Source organism: Balaenoptera physalus, assembly GCF_965194825.1.
Source record: "Balaenoptera physalus genome assembly, chromosome: 3".
Classification (NCBI taxonomy): Eukaryota; Metazoa; Chordata; class Mammalia; order Artiodactyla; family Balaenopteridae; genus Balaenoptera; species Balaenoptera physalus.
Window position 1 is genome coordinate 48304435 of NC_138890.1, and position 12524 is coordinate 48316958.

Sequence of the window (12524 nt, forward strand, 5' to 3'; positions counted from 1 at the left end):
TGTCTGGTCTTACATTTAGGTCTTGAATCCATTTTGAGTTTCTTTTTGTGTATGGTGTTAGGGAGTGTTCTAATTTCATTCTTTTACATGTAGCTGTCCAGTTTTCCCAGCACCACTTATTGAAGAGACTGTCCTTTCTCCATTGTATATCCTTGCCTCCTTTGTCCATAGATTAGTTGACCATAGGTGCGTGGGTTTATCTCTGGGCTTTCTATGTTGTTCCACTGATCTATGTTTCTGTTTTTGTGCCAGTACCATATTGTCTAGATTACTGTAGCTTTGTAGTATAGTCTGAAGTCAGGGAGTCTGATTCCTCCAGCTCCGTTGTTTTCCCTCAAGACTGCTTTGGCTATTCGGGGTCTTTTGTGTCTCCATGCAAATTTTAAGATTTTTTGTTCTAGTTCTGTAAAAAATGCCATTGGTAATTTGATAGGGATTGCATTGAATCTGTAGATTGCTTTGGGTAGTATAGTTATTTTCACAATATTGATTCTTCCAATCCAAGAACATGGTATAATCTCTCCATCTGTTGGTATCATCTTTAATTTCTTTCACCAGTGTCTTATAGTTTTCTGCATACAGGTCTTTTGTCTCCCTAGGTAGGTTTGTTCCTAGGTATTTTATTCTTTTTGTTGCAGTGGTAAATGGGAGTGTTTCCTTAATTTCTCTTTCAGATTTTTCATTATTAGTGTTTAAGAATGCAAGAGATTTCTGTGCATTAATTTTGTATCCTGCAACTTTACCAAATTCATTGATTACCTCTAGTAGTTTTCTGGTGACATCTTTAGGATTCTCTATGTATAGTATCATATCATCTGTATACAGTGACAGTTTTACTTCTTCTTTTCCAATTTGTATTCCTTTTATTTCTTTTTCTGCTCTGATTGCCATTGCTAGGACTTCCAAAACTATGTTGAATAATAGTGGTGATAGTGGACATCTTTGTCTTGTTCCTGATCTTAGAGGAAATGCTTTCAGGTTTTCACCTTTGAGAATGATGTTTGCTGTGGGTTTGTCATATATGGCCTTTATTATGTTGAGTTAGGTTCCCTCTATGCCCACTTTCTGGCGAGTTTTTATCATAAATGGGTGTTGAGTTTTGTCAAAACCTTTTTCTGCATCTATTGAGAGGATCATATGGTTTTTATTCTTCAATTTGTTAATATGGTTTATCACATTGGTTGATTTATGTATATTGAAGAATCCTTGCATCCCTGGGATAAATCCCACTTGATCATGGTGTATGATCCTTTTAATGTGTTGTTGGATTCTGTTTGGTAGTATTTTGTTCTGGATTTTTGCATCTATATTCATCAGTGATATTGGTCTGTAATTTTCTTTTTTCAGAATGCTACTTCTTAATTTATCTGTTGGCATGATAGGTGACATGAAGAAAATGACTGTTCATAAGACTTGAATGCATTTCTACACATCTAATCAAATAATTGTATGCATTTTGAGTACTAATTTAAGATCTAAAAGTTTCATAGACTGTAAGTTTAACTTAAAATTTATAAGAACTCCTGAGAAAGCTAGGAAAAACCCTAAAGGAATGTTAGTTAAGGATCACACAGACGAAGATCAAAGTCATGATTATTACGGACAAAGGGTTTTAACGAGTGAGAAGCAAATGAAACATCCTGGGACTGATAGAATAAAAATACTAGGTGCAAATAGTCCAGCAGCCTTAATTAAAATGTAAAAGCATTGCATAGAAAATTGTGAGTTACTATGAAAGTGCTATAATCTGAGATGCTAGAAAAAGAGTCACACAACCAATACAGCCAGTAATGTTTTATGAATGTATAAACTGTGCCTGAATAGGGGATGTTTTGCCAGGTGTAGCTACTTACTCCTAAGTCCAGGATCAGAAGCTCCAAGATTTACTGGATCCAGATAGATAAGCAAATCAAGGCATAGAGACATAGTGGAGACCGGATTGAACCACAGTAGACACACCCTTTTACACTGGGCAGCCACTATAGAGCTCCACAGATTTTCATGTAGTATTATTAATCCAGTTGGTTAGGTCTTCTAGTTTTTAGGGGAGGTAAGGATATTTATATGAAAATTATAATTTAAAAATTTTGATATTAAAGAAAAGCATAAAAACAGCACTGTGAAGGTCAAACAAAATACTTTTCTAGACAATGAAACTGAGGCTCAGAGAGGAAAAGGGGCTCGGCTAAGATGACCAGGTCAACCAGAGTTGGCAGAGCCAGGATTAGAATATGGTGTCCTAAAGCTCACGGTTCTCTCTCATGAAAGAGACAGTTTCTGTTTCGGTCTCTCCACCGCCCTATCAGAAAGGTGGAGAGATGTTTAGGTATCAGATTGGGCCATTTAAAAAGAAGTCTACAGGTTCAAGAACAGTTGCTAGCAAGCTGGTAGCCTAGCATTATATACACACAACTTTAGGCCCAAGGAAAAGTTGACTCTTAAAAGCGTCTCTTCTTAAAAGCGTCTTTAAAGAAAGGGTGCCACTCTTATTGCATGAACTTTTCAAGAAACAGAATGTCCTACAGGTTGCTTCTCAAAGCAAAGAGCCTCATTTTCTAGACTGTGGGAGGGCACAGAAAGGTTCAGGGGAAAATGTTTGATAACTCTCATAAAAGGGAGGAGGGAAATGATCCTCTGAGGCACTGGCTGAGTTCTGAAATGCATCTCAGTGGAAGGAAACCAGCAGCCAGAAAGAAAAACTTAAAGCCTTTATGATCCTGAGCCCCAGGCAGTGTGTGAGAGATGAAACTGCTCTCACTACTTGTTATCAGCGGGTTCTTGATGCCAAAGAAGAGATTTCTAGAGGCTTGGCAAAACCTGTTGGGAAGGGGACAACTCGAGGGAAAGTTTCTAATTATTCTGAGTGCTTTGTTCCTTCTTATTCCTTAATTCTGTCTCAACTACCAGCTCCTGAACTACCGCTATCTAATTGCCCTATTGTCCATTGGCGGAGAAATAACTTGGGAAAATAAAATGATTTGCAGAAAGTGGATTTAGAGAGAGAAAGTCCAGGATAGGAAATCATAGTTAGGAAATCTGGGTTCTGGTCTTGGATCTGTCCCTGCCATGATGTGTAACCTTGAACATTTCACTTCATGTCTCTGGGTCTGAATGACCTCAAAAAGGGGGGGGAGTTTGGAATAGGTCATTCCAAGTTCTAACTCATTTTAAATAAAGAAAAACAACATCTCTTTGCCTATATGATTGTGGAGTGCTTAATGTCAATTGCCAGGTGTTTACAAGACAGCTCTCCTCGAACCAAAGAACCAGTCATCCATGGTGCCATTTGCGGCATCAGTAGGGGAGATGGACTTAGCCAGACAAGACTTTTCTACATGTCACCCATGTCTCTGAGAAAGGGCAGTTCTTTTCTTGTCTCTGGGTTTTATCTGTGTTCTCCCTACCATTGGCTCCAGCACTCAAAATCACTGACTTTCTGGGAACCTCAGAGACCGTGTTAGCTGTTGCCAAATGGAGGCCGAACATCTTTTCAAATGTAGCCCTGCCTAGTCGTCCTTGTACCCTTCCATTAATGGAACATGCAGGACCTTTTGGAACAATGAACCCTCCGTCATTGTTCACTTGAGGAAGGTATGAGAGACCAAGATCGCCACTTCACAGACCTGGTGCCAAATCCCACCTTTACTAGGTGGTCAAATCTAAGGGAAGACTGAATGGTAACCAGGTTCTTCAAATTCTAATATGAATTCCAAATGTGTTCTTTTTCTAAAACAAAATTTTTTTAAAAAAATTTTTTATTGGAGTATAGTTGATTTACAACGTTGTGTTAGTTTCTGCTGTACAGCAAAATGAATTGGTTATACATATACATATATTCACTCTTTTTTAGATTCTTTTCCCATATAGGTCATTATAGAGTATTGAGTGGAGTTCCCTGTGCTATACAGTAGGTCCTTATTAGTTATCTATTTTATATACAGTAATGTATATATGTCAGTCACAATCTCGCAATTTATCCCTCCCCTCCTTCTCCTGCTGGTAACCATAAGATTTAAAACAGAAATTTTTAGGGAAACTTTTTTTGGGGGGATTTTTTTTTTCTTCCAAATAAGCTGCAAAAAGGGTTACGATGCTTTGCCTTGAATAGGTAGAGCTGATTTTTCCCTGGGGACATGTATTGCCACTTATCCAATTACTGTCATTGCTGCATGGGTCTTAATTACTGTTTTCGATAGATAGAAAGTTGCGTTTGTGCCATGCCTTGTGCTCAGTAATTTAAATGCCTTTTCTTCCTTATTCTTTCCCTAATGTGAGCAACACACAATCTGAAATGATCTGTCTTGTTACCACTTCGTCCTCAAGACCTAGAGGATAGTTTCCCCATCGACTATTTGTTCAGGGCCGTTGTACTTGTTGCCCTGTCTTTCTGACATCCTTCATGCCATTCTTTGCTTTGCTACTCCTGTTCGTTGTCAAGATCTAAGCTTAACTGTAACTCCTTTTGAAAGTCATTCCCTGACTTCCCAATCCAAAGGAGGCTCTCCCTTTATAGTCTGTAGACCATCTCTTACCGCATCTATTCTAAGTAGTTGTCCTATATTTAATGCTTCTCTTTCCTTGGACTTTAGCTCCTTTAGGGAAAGGACAGTGCTTTTACTGTTCATCAGTGTTCCTTGTAATTACCTCTGTACCTGCTACAGAGAAGATGCTGCATAAATACTCGTTAAAATTGGCTAAAAATATCCACAGCGTAGGTTAGATTTGCCCCATTGTCTTAATGGTGAATTTGAGACTCAACTAAATGACTTAGGGTCATATATAAAATTACAGGGCTCATTTAAAAATTCAGTTGATCTAGTTATAACCATATATTGATTGTCAGTTATGGCAGGTGTCTAAATATTTCATCTTTCAGTCTTGCCACGGCCCTCCCAGGTAGATTTGATTATTCCTATTTAAGTGAAGCATTTGAGGCACACAAGGGCCCCATGACTTGTCTAAACTCATAAAGCTATTGAATAATGGAATCTGGAGTCATGTTTGACGTCAGAGCCCATACTTTCTCTAGTATGCCATGCTGCCTAGCAGCCCTGGTGTGAGCTTGTGCACACATATATGTAGTACAAACACCTGTGTTGGATTTAAACTCCAAAGCCTAAATTTCCAGTCTGTAAACTGGCCAGCCTTCAGCTCAGCAGCAAGTGTCTTCTCTCTCCATAAATCTAATCAGGGGAGTGAAATCACACAGAAGAGTCTCTCAGCCAATATGTTTCTATCCCAAATGCTTTTGCTCAGCCATTTGGCTTTTTAAGAGTCACTTGCAAATATAAGGTGAGACTTGAGAACAATAATTAAAAGTCATAGATCACAGGTTAATTAATCCTCAGCTTCACTTAGCACCTGGCCACTGAAACATTCAACTCCCATGAATGACCTGCAAATCACAGGCCAAGTAAACAGACGTTAGACCGGCTTCCTCGGCTGGGTCATAATCTTGACAACCCGTGATATATGTGGTGCAGTTTAGCATATCAAAGTCATTTTTATATTCACAGTCTTTTTTTTTTTTTTCCCCCAAAGAGTTGTGTGAGCTTGGCCAGGCAGCTATTAACATCTTCTGTTGGATTTGTTTTCATCTGGTGACATTTAATGACCCATTAATAAATGCCAGGATCTTTGCTAAGTACTTTATCTTTCCTTAGGTCATTTAGTCCTTGCAGAAGCTCTGTTAGCTAGGGAATATTATTGTTCCTCTTTTACAGATAAATGAGCTGAGGTTTTGAGGGTTCAATGCCTTGCACAGAGTCACCTGGTTGACAGTGGTCAGAGCAGAACCATTGCTACATCACTTGCATCAGTGTCATTTTCTTCTTTTATCAACAAGTGCTTTCTGTTAACAAGGACTCTTACGAATGCTTGGCACAAGTTGTTCTGGTCCCTGTGGACCACGTAATCCTATGAAATATGTAAGAGCATTGTTCCTATTTCACCAAGTGAAAGAACTGTAGCTCAGAAAGATCTTGTAACTTGTCCAAGGCCAGAAAGCTGGTGAGTGGCAGAGCTGGTGAGACTTGAACTCAGCAATGTCTCCACAGCCCAAACTCTTAACTACCTATTTCACTGCAGCCTTAGACTTACTCAGACTTCTGACCCTTAGTCTACTGTCCCTGGTGATATATCATCATTTTGTCTTTAATATATAGAGTATTTGAGAAATTTTCTCCTTGCTCAAGTTTCCCAATATGCACAAAGGAGCAATTAACCCCTGAATGGTAGGACTTTTTACTTCCCATGTGATGGACTAGGTCAAAGAGACATACGTTTAGGAAGTTTCCAGAGGTCATAACATTGTGTCTGACAGTGGGGCTTCTAGTGATCTCTGGCTGGGAGTGATCATTAACAAATACCCTTCCCCTGTATCCTCCCAGGCCTGAACAGAGTTGTTGGCAAGAGTAGGTGGTCTGGCAGAAGTAATGCCATACGGTGATTAATTAGGCCCATGTGTCAGAGTGATCAGAGACCTGAGGTTTGGCTGAGGCTTTGCTAAAGGCAAGGAAAGAAGTCACTCTTCATACTTCAGGTTTGGTGTGGGCTGGCAGGGGGGCATTCCAGATCTGAGGTCACCCATGGTATCTCGGTAGAAAAGGGCATTGAACTGGGAATTAAAAGCTAAGACAACAACCAAGTGTCTTATATTTACATACTTTAATTCTTGAATTTCCTTGTCTGTAAAGTGAGGAAGACCTTCTTAGCTATTTTATGTGAAAACCCCTCTGAGACATCAGATTCATTCATTCATGTTCAACCAGGATTGAATGAGTACCAAGCAGATGCCTTCAGCTACATTCTAAGTTTTGGAGAAAGACCAGGGTGGATGTCACTGGACTTCTGTGCCATCAGCAGGCTTTCCAGTAGCACTCAACCTCCCCAAATCTGCTTGAGGGCCCAACCGTATTATTTATTTAAATGTACTTTGTAACCTCTAAATCAGGACTTGGGAAGCTTCTTCTGTAAAGGGCCAGATGGTAAATATTTTATGTATTGTGGGCTAGATGATGGATGGGTCTCTGTCTCAACCATTCATTCAACTCTGCCATTGTCACACAAAAGTGGTCGTACACACATGCAAAATGAATTTCAGTTCCTCTGATGCCTCTTTTAAAGTGCTGTATGAGTGCAGTGCTAGGTTTTGTATTTGGTCATCTGTGCTAAGTACCACTCACTCTCAACATCCAGCTGAAACCCCTCTCTCCTCAGAACTTCCTGTTCTCTCCATCCCACTCTGGTGTATCACTTACTGAACTCCTCCCAGTCCTATAGCCTGTACCATAAAACTGGGAACTGAGTTAGAATATTAACAGTAGTGTCAGCACTTACTGAGTTCATTGTGTTTAGAATGTTCTTTCTTCAGATCTTTGCATGGCAGTCTTCTGCAGCCTCTTCAAACTGCAGCTCGAATACCACCTTCCCCCAACAGGTCATCAGGTCCTTAACAGAGCAGCTCTTGTCATTTTCTTCATAAATCTTATTGATGGGAAAATAGTGAGAGTACCTGCTTACTTGCTTTATTGTTGGACCTGGCACAGAGTAAGATCTCAGGTGATGTTAAGTGTTATCAGCTTCTTCCAAATCATTTGCTCCTTCTAGAATGTAAGGTATGTGAAAGCTGGAACTGTATCTGTCTTGTCTGCGGCATCTGACAATTCCTTGCCCTATGCACACATTAAATATTGGTGGAGGGAATGGACACACTGGGTGCTTTCTCTGTGCCAGCCATGACACTAGAGCATTTTCCATGTATTTTCTCATCGAGTCTTCATAATACCAATCTGGAATAAGCCCTGCCATTAGCAGATAGGGAAACTGAAGATCAGGTAGGGGAAGTATTGCCCAAAGTCATACTGCTGAGCCAGATTCAAAGGCTGTTCTATCTGCATCCCAAGCCTAGATTCCATGCTCTTATTATTTGTATGATTTTTTTCTTGGTCAAAAACACCTGCTTTCTCATTTGCTTCCAGATCTGTTTTGTTTACCCTAATTGTGGATAAGATTCCTGAAGGGGGGACCATGCACCATTTCATTTATGACTCATACACTCCCTAGCATTATGCGTGGCACAGAGTGGAAGATTAACATCATTATTTTGCACATGACTTGACTGGCACTGAAGGAATTCTTTCCTGTGTGCTTTAGTGCTGCCTGGGATTTCTATCTTTCTCCAAGCGGAGTTGCTTGTAGTTCTATTATAACACCATTTCCCCATCCTCAGGGACTGAATGCACTTTGGATACCCTAAATGCAAAGACGTGACATCTCTAAATAGCAGAGTAATTATAGGTGGTATCTCAAGGGCTTAAAGGAAGTGAGGTCTCCAATTTAATTAACCTGGGGCTATAACCAACTGGGGACAGGCTGGTAAAGAGAGGGAGAACAGATTTTACCCTGCATCACTAGGGTGAAGGCAGATGTATTTTTATGCCTATGGTGCTTCTGACAGAGAGAAAATGGACGTTTTGTGCTTGTCCCTGAAGGTCACTGGATCTGTTCCCACTGTCCAAGGACCTCACAGAAGAAGGTTCTCAACCAGCAGGGACCCCTTGGCACACATTCTCAGGATGCTCTCTTGAATTTATGGTGAGGAAGAGGACAGTGTTAACCTAGGTACAAGGTGCTGAAGGTTTTCCCTCCATCTGTCATTAAGCATCCATCCCAGACTTGGGAGGTGATACTTCACCTTCTTTGTTAGGAACTTTCTTGACCTGGGATAAGGTTATTGTTAGGCGTGAGCTTAGGCCCACAGCAAATGTCAAAGTGCTGCTCCATCTTTTGCTCAGACCCCATTAAACTGGGAGAAAGGTGACTCACGTGTTTTAAGTGTGTCATTACAAACAACAAATGCTTATACATCATTAGCAACTCACTCACTGCTTTAGCCTCCAGAACAACTTTTATTTGCTTTTATTTAATAGCTGTTTTTGTTTCCTACTGTGTGTAAGCCGTAGTATTTAGTCCTAGGTATTGAAACATTCTCCCCCTCCTTCTTATCATCAACATCATCATCATCGCTATTATCGTAACATAAGCAACTAACATTTTTTAGCACGTTCTGTGGACCAGGTGCTGTTATTAATTGTTTTGCAGATTGGGAAACTGAAGCACAGACACATAATTCCTGCCCTTAAAAAGCTGCCTGTCAGGGACTTCCCTGGTGGCACAGTGGTTAAGAATCCGCCTGCCTATGCAGGTGACACGGGTTCTATCCCTGGTCCGGGAAGATCCCACATGCCGCGGAGTAACTAAGCCCGTGCGCCACAACTACTGAGCCTGCGCTCTAGAGCCCATGAGCCACAACTACGGAGCCCACATGCCACAACTACTGAAGCCCGCTCACCTAGAGCCCGCGCTCCACAACAAGAAAAGCCACCACAATGAGAAGCCCACACACCACAACAAAGAGTAGCCCCCGCTCACCGCAACTAGAGAAAGCCTGCACACAGCAACAAAGACCCAACACTGCCAAAAATAAAAAATAAATAAATTTATAAAAAACAAAAACGAGCTACCTGTCAGATAGGGCAGATAGGGCCTGGGCACACATGGTCAAAGTCAAAGCAGAGGCTGATGAGTCGTATTCAAGGTGAAACTAAATACCTATGTGTAGATGGAAGATTCACAGCAGATAGTTCACCTGCTCTTCTCCCTCACACACAATAGACATTGGTAATTAATCACGACACTCTTTCCTACTGGTCCCAAATATGGCCTAAGAATTTCTTTCCACAAAGCCTTCCAGATAGCCATGCCAACTGATGAGTTTTTATCTAATGTGACTGCTTGTCATCTATGACCAATGAACTTAAGAAGTGAGAGAGCCTTTACTGGGGACATGAAAACAATTCTCAGTGGTCATTTGAAATTCATTCATTCAACAAATAATAATTGTGATATTGTTCTAGGCTGTGTTAGGGTGGTGGCGATGCGTAAAACAAGGAGCTGCTCTTGAGAAAGGGGAGTAGATAATAACTTTTAAAACATACAAGGATATTGTTACATCCAATAATATGTGCTATTAAGAAAAACAATGCAGGGTAAGGAAGCTGAGAGTGAGCAGGGTTGGAGCCACTATTTTATTTTTTTAATTTATTTTTTATTTTGTATTACAGTTGATTTACAATGTTGTGTTAGTTTCAGGTTTACTAGCAAAGTGTTTCACTTATGCATATATATATATATCCATTCTTTTTCAGATTCTTTTCTCATATAGATTATTATGGAATATTGAGCAGAGTTCCCTGTGCTATACAGTAGGTCCTTGTTGGTTATCATAGAGTGGTTAGGGATGTCCTATTTGGTGAGGTGACATATGAGACCTGGTTGAAGTGAGGAGGGGAATGTGAATACCTAAGGTAGTATTTCAGACAGACAACTCTCTGGCTGACTATAGAAGAACAAGAGCAGACAGAGTGTTCCTTTTAAAAGAAGTCATACTATGTTTTTCCCATGCATGAACTCTCAGTGTCTGCCATTACACTGGGAAACATCCAACATCCTAACTTATATTATAGGCCTGGCAGATCTGGCCCCTGGCTACCTCTCTGAACTCCTCCGCTACCCCCTTCACTCCTCTGTAACTATCCTGTCCCCCTGCATTTTCAAACACTTCTGCCTCACAGGCTTTGTACTTTTGGGATGCTGTCAGGTGTCTCTTATATTTGAGTTATTTCAGGTAGAGGCAGAGCTGTAACTCATCTTCTGACTCCAAGCCTTCTATGAGTTTTTTGTAAAGAGATACACATACAAAGTTCACTACCTGGTATCCTGAGTTAAGAAACATCAATGTCCCAAGTCTTGGTATGTGTGACTCTTCCTTCTTGGCTCTGCCCAGTATAGATATGGTGGCCAGTTAAAAATCAGTAGGATGAGTGAGTGGGTTTGTATTATACAAATTATAGGAATTAGCCTATATTGTAGGCTAATTCCATTCATGGAGGTCTGATGATGCTTAAAGGCAAAAATAAGAGCATAACCTGGGCATCATGAGCTCCTCAAGCACCTGTGAAAAGATAGATCCAGTAGCTTGTAGTTTACAGCTGTCTTCTAAAGTTGTAGTTCCATCCGTAGAAGTTAACTTGTGGAAAACTATAATATTGATTCATCTATTTACCTCTGTGACCAAGAGCATTCTTTAGTGAGTTAGTAAACCAGGATTTGGAGTGACATCTGTGGTAGCCAGCTTCCAAGATGGTCCCCAATGATTGTCATTTCCTGGGGTTTGTTCCCTTGCATAGTCCTATCACACATTGAATCAAGGCTGTGATCTAAAGAATACCATGGCCAGTGTGGGGCAGTGTGTGATTTCTGACTCCAGTGTTATAAGGCATGGAGCTTCTACTTTGAATTCTTGGGACACTCACTCTGCAGGAAGTCAGCAGCCATGTTGTGAGGATGTTCAGGTAGTCCTGTGGAGGGGTCCACATGGAGAGGAACTGAGGTTTTCCAAACAGCCAGCACCAATCTGACAGCCATGGGAGTGATCCACTTTGGAAGCAGATCCTGCAGCCCAGTGAAGCCTTCAGGTGACTGCAGTTTTGGCTGACATCTTACTGTAGCCCATGAGACACCCAAGCCAGAATTGTCCAACCAAACCACTCCTGAATTCTTGACCCATAAAAACTATGAGTTAAGTAAGTGATTCTTGTTTTATGCGTACAAATTTGGGAGGGATTTGTCAATATAGCAGTAGGTAACTAATATAACATTGCTGGTGCTGTAGGGTTATACCCCTCTATTCTTTGAATAAAGTCCAAAATTGTTGCTGTGATTCACAAGGCCCTGGTAATCTGGCTCCTTCCTGCTTCTTCAAATCCGTCTCTTGAGAAACATTGGTGTGGGAAATAAGTATTGAGTGTCTGTGGTACCCTAGCCTTAGGGTGATCAGAGTAGGCTTCCTCAACAGGGTGACCAATTATCCTTGATGATCTGGGACTGAGAGGCTTCCTGGGATGTAAGATTTTCAGTGTTAACACTGGGCAAGTCCTAGGAAATCCAGAGTAAGTTGGTCACATTGTTCCTGGAAGACATCAGAAAGGGTCAGGATCATCAAGGATGAACAAAGAAATAAAGCAAGACTTTGTATGTTGGGAAAAGTCTAGCATCCGTATAAAAGGAAGCAGAGTAGGAAGGAGTATATGAGGGGAGGGGAAAAGATTCTCTTATGTTCAATACTGTATTCCCAGCAGTTAAAAGGAGTCAGTGATGAGAACTACTTCTCCAGTCCAAATTACCTTGAGGTTACCCCAATATTCCTTCCCTTCCTTTAACATGCCAGTTCTTTTTTTTTTTTTTTTTAATCATGGCTTTTGCCCTTGCTGTTCCATTTGACTGGAATATCATCTACCCAGATTTTCATGGGGCTGTATTACCTCAAATATTTCTTCCTCAGGGAGGCCTTTTCTGTCTCCACTGTCAGAAAGCAACCTTGCATGCCCTGCTTCCGTCAGTCTTCATTGCATTGTTCCATTTTATTATCCTCACACTACATATAACCGTCAGAAATTATCTTA